At 45.7% G+C, this 10,074-nt stretch overlaps 1 pseudogene; it reads left to right on the forward strand.

The window, feature by feature from the left end:
• Nucleotides 1-2,607: 2,607 nt before the first annotated feature.
• Nucleotides 2,608-3,678, forward strand: LOC139264097 (forkhead box protein F1-like; annotated as a pseudogene).
• The last annotated feature ends 6,396 nt before the right edge of the window (nucleotides 3,679-10,074 follow it).

Raw genomic sequence — 10,074 nt, forward strand, 5'->3', positions numbered from 1 at the left:
CTTCAGTTGCCTGTAGGTCGTCTTTCTTTCATTCAAGATGTGGAGCTCTTTCCAATTCAGAAACGCCTTGTGTTTGCGGTTTATTAGCTCTTGGATCTCCGGGTCATTTTCATCTAACCAGTCTTGCTATTTCCTGGTAGAGTAACCAAGAGACTCTTCGCAGGTGCTAATTATGGTGGACTTGAAGGCAGAACAGGCACTATGGACATGCTGCGACTCCGGTTCATTGGAGTTTATCAGGTATAAGACAGCTCAGTTTAAGACACTTTTAAAGACTATAGATCACAAAACAAAAGGAACAACGGGTGTATAATTGTAACCCTGTCATTCTTTCTCTCACGCATAGAAACACACACGGGAGCCAAAATTGCCACTTTCCGAAAGACCCATTAATGCCTCCGGATAAGGATTTTTCGCCCGGGGGGCAGGCGGCAGAAATGACCGCCCGGAATTGGCCCTGGGATGGCGGCAGCGAAAACGGCTTTGTGCCGTGCCCCATAGTTTCTGCCCTGTGCGATGGAGCACATGGCGATGACGTCACCGCCGTGTGCAATGACCCCTTTATGCCCCATGGAGGAAATTGCCCCACAGGAGCGAGGTTGGTTAAGGGCAATGCCACCGACAGCTTTGCAGGTCAAGAAGCTGTGGTGGCCAGGGCGCCCCTCCCGCCCTTAAAGGGGAGGGCATTGCGCCACGGCCGGCAGCTTTTTTTTGTCGGCCGACTTTGCAGTCGAAACGACAATGGCGGTTGCTAGCTCGGCCGGGCCGCCAACAGGCAGTCTGGCACCCCCTTTTGGGTGCCAGGCCTAGCTAAAATCCTCCCTGCTGACCCAATGGGTGCCATGGAAGCAGCTGCAGAATTCGCAGTGGCCCTCCCGGTTAAGTGAAGAGTAGGGACACTGTGACGCATTAGCGCGATGTGGCACATCCATGTCGCATGGACATCATCAGCGCTGTTCTTAGTGACATTGACGCGCTTCTGCCCCTCTCATACCCCACTGCCACCCCACCTCCGATACCGCCTGGATGTTTTATCATGCACCAAGACTTGCTCAGGATCCGCTTTCGTCGGGTGGAATTTTTTAACTTAATTTGAATTGCACGCCATAAATGGGGCATGGGGCAATTACACCCTTAGTCTCTTGTTTTTGAAAAATAATACTCAATGTAAATTGTACCACAGTAATGCTTTTGAAATTTGTCATCTTTTACATTCAAAATTATTTTAAGAAATTCTGCTGAGCAGAAAATCCCAGGAGCTAAAGAATACTGTCCCATGCAGAGAGCTAACTAAACAACACCCTTCCAAATTCGCCCGTTCATCCAAATTCAACTTACATAGTCAGAGCTCAGGGCAAAAATATTGATCACGAATTTTAGTAGGGGTTAGTTTGATCTTGTGCCATAACCTCAGCAGGTGATTGGTAGGATCCCTGGGAAATGATGTAAACAGCTGAAAGTGGCCATCTATGGTGATTCTCTGGGGTTCTGCTGATCTCCCACAGAAGTTACAGCTGCAGATCAGGAAATTGAACTTCATGGCAATGGCCATGGAAATTCAGGGCAATGAAGTCCAAGCACAGACTTTGGGAGAGGCTGAAGCTTACATGTAAAAACTTTCATTTATGAGAGATAGATTATGAGAGTGAATGTGCAAGAAATATAAAAACAGACAGTCAGGGCTACAAAGGAAGAGAGTAGCTAAAGTAAAAGTTGGTCCCTTAGCGGATGAGACTGGGGAATTAATAATGGGAAAAAGGGAAATGGCAGAAACATTAAACAAATATTTTGTATCGGACTTCAGTCAACGACACTAAATGCATTCCAATAATAAGAGATAATTAAGGGGCTATAGGGAAGCGGGAACAAAATTATCACTATCACTAGAGAAAAAGTACTAGGCAAACTAATTGGACTAAGGGTGGATAGGTCCCCTGGACCTGATGGCCTGTATCCTAGGGTCTTGAAAGAAGTGGCTGCACAGATAGTGGACGCATTGGTTGTAATCTACCAAAATTCCTTGGATTCTGGGGAGATCCTAGCGGATTGGAAAACCGCAAATGTCACGCCCTATTCAAGAAAGGAGGGAGACAGAAAGCAGGAAACTATAGACCAGTTAGCCAAACAGCTGTCATTGGGAAAATGCTGGAGTCCATTATTAAGGAAGTAGGCATTTAGAAAATTATAATACAGGTTGAACTTCTCTAATCCGGCACTCTTTGGTCCGGTAACCTCCCTGGTCTGGCACCGTTCCCGGCGAGGGGTCGCAATCCACGCTGTGTCCTGTGTTCATTCATCAAGTTGAGTAATTTTTAAGAGTATGGATAGTAAGAAAGATGACAGGGAAAGGCCATGACAAAGCACTTGGGTGCCCACGAAAGCTGATCCTTCCAAATGGCGCAGACATCAACCAAAGCAAAACAGGCTGAAAGCTGCCACAGATCTGGGGCACAAATGCCGGTCAGTGGGCAGCCCTCGGGTTCAGTGACATTGTTGCTGCCCCCTCCCAACAACACCCACCCCGCGCTACCGCTTACCTTTTTGATGTTGGACGTAGAGGCCGGATGGAAATCCTTTTCATATGTGAAAATGGTGAATGATTTCCCCATGTCCACGATAACTGCTTTACAGCCATCACACTTGAAAATAGGGTTGGGATTGGAGGAGCCGCGGGTTCCCATAGGGACAGAAAGAGGCACTAAAGAGCGGGCGGAAGCACTGCCAGATCAGAGAGGAGGTGAGGCCTCGACAGGGTGTCAGGTGAGTGGATTTTAGTATTTATTTAAACCAGGTAATGCTGACAATGCTGCTGACAATGACCAGGCCGGATCATTGTCAGACCTCTGTGATGGAATCAGCCACTCCACTACCAAAACTAAGAAAACAAACACTGGCATACAGCGTCCGGAGAATCCGCTGTATTCCTACATAGCCCTGATTGTGATGGCTATCCAGAGCTCTCCACCAAGCAGTGGACTCTCAGCAGGATCTACCAGTTCCTCTAGAGCCGCTTCCCCTTTTTCCAACGTTCCTACCAAGGCTGGAAGAACTCTGTGCATCACAACCTCTCCTTGAACAAGTGCTTCATCATTGACTTGGCCAGCGAGTTCATGTTTGAGGAGGGCTCGTTCAGGCACAGACCAAGGTGCTGTCGCAGAAAATGCCAAGCCCATAAGCCCATGTACAGCATGGTGAACGGGTTAGGGTTCAACCACATCCAAGAGGACTATAACTTCCAAAGGATAAGAGGACTCATCTCCTGCACCCCCAATGACCTTTCTATAGATAGAAGCATCAGCATGATGAATGGACATTTGCCCAGCAACGTTGATGGGAAGGTTTACCGGAACATTCTGTCTCTCACCTCTCGGCCAACAATGGTCGCTATATGGGTAGCTGTACAGGATCTTCGGCCGGAGACTACCCCAACCACACCGACAGCTCACTGCCCGCGTCTCCCTTGTTGACCGGCAGTGGGGTGATGGAGCCGCACTCCATGTACTCCACCTCAGCTTCAGCATGGCTTCTTCGGCCTCCGCTCTGAACAACAGGGCTCCTTACATCAAACAGCAGCCCCTCTCGTCGTGCAACCCATTGGCAAATCTCACTTCTAACCTGCAAGCACACTCCCTAGATCGGTCCTATTTCTTCAAAATAGCCACAACACAGCCGATATAGAAGGTACGGAGCCCATGGTACTCCAGGTACAGATTAGCAAAAATAGCTTTTGTAGGAAGCAATTCTAAAACTTTGCAGACAGTAGGATTTTTAAGTCTGGGCTCTGGGATTGACATGACCTCCCATGGTCCGGCAAATTCTCTGGTCCGGCACAAGCCAGGTCTCAAGGCTGCCGGATTAAAGAGATTCAACCTATACAATCAAGCAGACTCAGCATGGTTTTATGTAAGGGAAATCATGTTTGACAAATTTGCTCGAGTTCTTTGAGGATGTAACGAGCAGGGTGGATAAGGGGGAATTAGTTGATGTGGTGTAGTTGGATTTCCAGAAGGCATTCGATAAGGTGCCACATAAAAGGTTTCTGCACAAGATAAGAGCTCATGGGGTTGGGGGTAATATATTAGCATGGAAAGAGGATTCGCTAACTAACAAAAAACAGAGAGACAGGATAAATGGATCATTTTTAGATTGGCAAACTATAACTAGTGGGGTGCCATTGGGATCAGTGCTGGGGCCGCAACTATTTACAATCTATAATAATGACTTAGATGAAGGGACCGAGTGTAATGTAGCCAAATTTGCTGATGATACAAAGATTGGTGGGAAAGTAAGTTGTGAAGAGGATGCACAGAATCTGAAAAGGGATACAGATAGGTTTAGTGAGTGGGCAAAGCTTTGGCAGATGGAGTATAATGTGGAAAAATGTCAGGTTATCCACATTGATACGAAGAATAAAAAAACAAATTATTATTTAAATAGGAAGAGACTACAAAATGTTGCGGTACAAAGGGGTCTGGGGGTCTATCTACATGAAACACAAAACATTAGCGTGCAGGTACACCAATTAATTAGGAAGGCAAACGGAATGTTGGCCTTTATTGCAAGGGGGACGGAGTATAAAAGTAGGGAACACGTGCTACAAATTTACAGGGCGTTCGTGAGACCACACCTAGAGTACAGTGTTGGTCTCCTTATTTAAGGAGGGATATACTTGCTTTGGTGGCAGTACACAGAAGGTTCACTAGGTTGATTCCTGAGATGCAGGGATTGTCTTATGAAGAAAGGTTGAGCAAATTGGGCCGATACACATTGGAGTTTAGAAGAATGTGAGGTGATCTTATTGAAACTTATAAGATTCTGAGGGGGCTGGATGGGGTAGATGCAGAGAGGATGTTTCCCCTGGCTGGAGAGTCTGGAACGAGGGGACATAGTTTCAGAATAGGGGTTGCCCAATTAAAATGGAGATGAGGAGGAATTTCTTCTCTGAGTCGGTCGTGAATCTTTAGAATTCTCTACCTCAGAGAGCCATGGAAGGTGGGTCATTGAATATATTTAAGGCAGAGATAGACAGATTTTTGAATGATAGGAGAGTCAAGGGTTATGGGAAGTGGGCAGGAAAGTGGAGTTGAGGCCAAGATCAGATCAGCCATCATCTTAGTACATAAGAAATAGGAGCAGGAGCAGGCCATTTGGCCTCTCGAGCCTGCTCCACCATTCAATGACCATAGTTGATCTGATCATGGGCTCAGCTCCACTTCCCTGCCCAGCCATTGAATGGCGGAGCAGGCTTGAGGAGCCAAATGGCATACTCCTGCTTCTATTTCTTATGTTAATGAAGGCATCAATAATTTGAAAGTCAGTTGAATGGAGAAATTTAATCACAGAAACATAGAAACATAGAAAATAGGTGCAGAATTAGGCCATTCGGCCCTTCGAGCCTGCACCACCATTCAATAAGATCATGGCTGATCATTCACCTCAGTACCCCATTCCTGCATTCTCTCCATACACCTTGATCCCTCGAGCCATAAGGGCCATATCTAACACCCTCGTGAATATATCTAATGAACTGGCATCAACAACTCTCTGTGGTAGAGAATTCCACAGGTTCACAACTCTTTGAGTGAAGAAGTTTCTCCTCATCTCGGTCCTAAATGGCATACCCCTTATCCTTAGACTGTGTCCCCTGGTTCTGGACTTCCCCAACATCAGGAACATTCTTCCTGCATCTAACCTGTCCAGTCCCATCAGAATTTTATATGTTTCTGTGAGATCACCTCTCATTCTTCTAAACTCCAGTGAATACAGGCCCAGTTGATCCAGTCTCTCCTCATATGTTAGTCCTTCCATCCTGAGAATCAGTCTGGTGAACCTTCGCTGCACTTCCTCAATAACAAGAACGAACTTCCACAGATTAGGAGACCCCAAAAATGAACACAATATTCCAGGTGAGGCCTCACCAAAGCCCTGTACAACTGCAGTAAGACCTTCCTGCTCCTATACTCAAACCCCCTAGCTATGGAGGCTAACATGCCATTTGCCTTCTTCACCGCCTGCTGTACCTCATGCCAACTTTCAATGACTGATGTACCATGATTTCCAAGTCTTGTTGCACCTCCCCTTTTCCTAATCTGCCGCCATTCAGAAAATATTCTGACTTCATGTTTTTACCACCTCACATTTATCCACATTATACTGCATCTGCCATGCATTTGCCCATTCACCTAACCTGTCCAAGTCAATCTGCAGCCTCTTAGCATCCTCCTCACAGCTCACACTGCCACCCAGCTTAGTGTCATCTGCAAACTTGGAGATATTACATTCAATTCCTTCATCTAAATCATTGATGTATATTGTAAATAGCTGGGGTCCCAGCACTGAGCCCTGCGGTAACCCACCAGTCACTGCCTGCCATTCTAAAAAGTAACCGTTTACCCCGACTCTCTGCTTCCTGTCTGCCAACCAGTTCTCGATCCACGTCAATACATTACCCCCAATACCATGTGCTTTAATTTAGCACACCAATCCCTTGTGTGGGACCTTGTCAAAAACTTTTTGAAAGTCCAAATACACCACATCCACTGGTTCTCCATTGTCCACTCTACTAGTTACATCCTCAAAAAATTCTAGAAGATTTGTCAAGCTTGATCTCCCTTTCATAAATCCATGCTGACTTGGACCGATCTTGTCACTGCTTTCCAAATGCGTTGCTATTTCATCTTTAATAATTGATTCCAACATTTTCCCCACTACCGATGTCAGGCTAACCGGTCTATAGTTCCCTGTTTTCTCTCTCCCTTCTTTCTTAAAAAGTGGTGTTACATTAGCTACCCTTCAGTCCATAGGATCTGATCCAAATTCGATAGACTGTTGGAAAATGATCACCAATGCATCCACTATTTCTAGGGCCACTTCCTTAAGTACTCTGGGATGCAGACTATCAGGCCCTAGGGATGTATCGGCCTTCAATCCCATCAATTTCCCGAACACAATTTCCTGACTAATAAAGATTTCCTTCATTTCTTCCTTCTCGCTAGATCCTTTGTCCCCTATTATTTCCGGAAGGTTATACGTGTCTTCCTTCGTGAAGACAGAACCAAAATATTTGTTCAAATGGTCTGCCATTTTTCTGTTCACCATTATAAATTCACCTGATTCTGACTGCAAGGGACCTACGTTTGTCTTCACTAATCTTTTTATCTTCACATATCTATAGAAGCTTTTGCAGTCAGTTTTTATGTTCTCAGCAAGCTTCCTCTCATACTCTATTTTCCCCCTCCTAATTAAACACTTTGCTAATTAATCCTTTCTCATTACACATCACCACGTCTAGGATGGCCAGCCCTCTAGTTGCTTCCTTGGCATGTTGGACTAGAAAACCATCCCTATTACACGCAAGAAAATCCTCCTCCACCGTATTGCTACCAGTTTGGTTAGCCCAATCTATATGTAGATTAAAGTCGCCCATGATAACTGCTGTACCTTTATTGCACGCATCCCTAGTTTCTTGTTTGATGCTGTCCCCAACCTCACTGCTACTGTTTGGTGGTCTGTACACAACTCCCACGAGCGTTTTCTGCCCTTTGGCATTCCGCAGCTCTACTCATACAGATTCCACATCATCCAAGCTAATGTCCTTCCTTACTATTGCGTTCATTTCCTCTTTAACCAGCAATGCTACCCCATCTCCTTTTCCTTTCTGTCTATCCTTCCTGAAAGTTGCATACCCCTGGATGTTGAGTTCCCAGCCTTGGTCACCCTTGAGCCATGTCTCCATGATGCCAATTACATCATATCCGTTAACTGCGATGTGCGCAGTTAATTCGTCCGCCTTGTTACGAATACTCATCGCATTGAGGCACAGCGACTTCAGGCTTGTTTTTTTTAACACACTTTGCCCCTTTAGACTTTTGCTGTAATGTGGTCCTTTTTGATTTTTGCCTTGGGTTTCTCTGCCCTTCACTTTTACTTTTCTTCTTTCTACCTTTTGCTTCTGCCCCCATTTTACATCCCTCTGTCTGCCTGCATAGGTTCCCACCCCCCTGCCATATTAGTTTAACTTCTCCCCAACAGCACTAGCAAACACTCCCCCTAGGACATTGGTTCCGGTCCTGCAAAGGTGCAGACCATCCGGTTTGTACTGGTCCCACCTCCCCCAGAACCGGTTCCAATGTCCCAGGAATTTGAATCCACCCCTCCTGTGCCACTCCTCAAGGCACGCATTCCTCTTAGCTATCCTGCTATTTCTACTCTGACTAGCACATGGCACTGGTAGCAATCCTGATATTACTACCTTTGAGGTCCTCCTTTTTAATTTAACTCCTAGCTCCCTAAATTCAGCTTGTAGGACCTCCTCTCATTTTTTACTTATATCGTTGGTACCTATATGCACCATGACAACTGGCTGTTCACCCTCCCCCTCCAAATGCCCTGCAGCCGCTCCGAGACAACCTTGGCCCTTGCACCAGGGAGGCAACATACCATCCTGGAATCTCAGTTGCGATCGCAGAAATGCCTATCTATTCCCCTTATAATAGAATCCCCTATCACTACAGCTCTCCCACACTTTTTCCTGCCCTCCTGGACAGCAGAACCACCCATGGTGCCAATTTAAAATTCTAAAGGGTCAAAGTGTGTTAAAAAGGCAAGCCTGAAGACTCTGTGCCTCAATGCGAGGAGTATTCGGAATAAGTTGGGTGAATTAACTGTGCAGATAGCAGGTAACGGATACAATGTGGTAGGCATCACAGAGACATGGCTCCAGGGTGACCAAAGCTGGGAACTCAACATCCAACGGTATTCAACATTTAGGAAGGATAGACGGAAAGGAAAAGGAGGCGTGGTGGCATTGCTGGTTAAAGAGGAAATTAATGCAATTGTAAGGAAATACATTAGCTTGGATGATGTGGAATTGGTATGGATGGAGCTTCGGAATACCAAAGGGCAGAAAACGCTAGTGGGAGTTGTGTACAGACCTCCAAACAGTAGTAGTGATGTTGGGGAGGGCATCAAACAGGAAATTAGGGGTGCATGCAATAAAGGTGCAGCAGTTATCATGGGTGACTTTAATATGCATGTAGATTGGGCTAACCAAACTGGAAACAATACGGTGGAGGAGGATTTCCTGGAGTGCATAAGGGATGGTTTTCTAGACCAATATATCGAGGAACCAACTAGGGGGGAGGCCATCTTAGACTGGGTGTTGTGTAATGAGAGAGGATTAATTGGCAATCTCGTTGTGCGAGGCCCCTTGGGGAAGAGTGACCATAATATGGTGGAATTCTACATTAGGATGGAGAATGAAACAGTTAATTCAGAGACCATGGTCCAGAACTTAAAGAAGGGTAACTTTGAAGGTATGAGGCGTGAATTGGCTAGGATAGATTGGCGAATGAGACTTAAGGGGTTGACAGTGGATGGGCAATGGCAGACATTTAAAGACCGCATGGATGAACTCCAACAATTGTACATCCCTGTCTGGCGTAAAAATAATAAAGGGAAGGTGGCTCAACCGTCGCTATCAAGGGAAATCAGGGATAGTATTAAAGCCAAGGAAATGGCATACAAATAGGCCAGAAATAGCAGCGAACCCGGGGACTGGGAGGAATTTAGAACTCAGCAGAGAAGGACAAAGGGTTTGATTAGGGCAGGGAAAATAGAGTACGAGAGGAAGCTTGCAGGGAACATTAAAATGGACTGGAGTGGAGTGGAGGGTAGCCAATGTAACCCCACTTTTTAAAAAAGGAGGGAGAGAGAAAACAGGGAATTATTGACCGGTCAGCCTGACATCGGTAGTGGGTAAAAAGATGGAATCAATTATTAAGGATGTCATAGCAGCGCATTTGGAAAGAGGTGACATGATAGATCCAAGTCAGCATGGATTTATGAAAGGGAAATCATGCTTGACAAATCTTCTGGAATTTTTTGAAGATGTTTGCAGTAGAGTGGATAAGGGAGAACCAGTTGATGTGGTGTATTTGGACTTTCAGAAGACCTTCGACAAAGTCCCACACAAGAGATTAATGTGCAAAGTTAAAGCACATAGGATTGGGGGTAGTATGCTGATGTGGATTGAGAACTGGTTGGCAGACAGGAAGCAAAGAGTAGGAGTAAATG

The sequence above is a fragment of the Pristiophorus japonicus genome, chromosome 5, assembly GCF_044704955.1.
Source record: "Pristiophorus japonicus isolate sPriJap1 chromosome 5, sPriJap1.hap1, whole genome shotgun sequence".
In the NCBI taxonomy this organism is placed as follows: Eukaryota; Metazoa; Chordata; class Chondrichthyes; family Pristiophoridae; genus Pristiophorus; species Pristiophorus japonicus.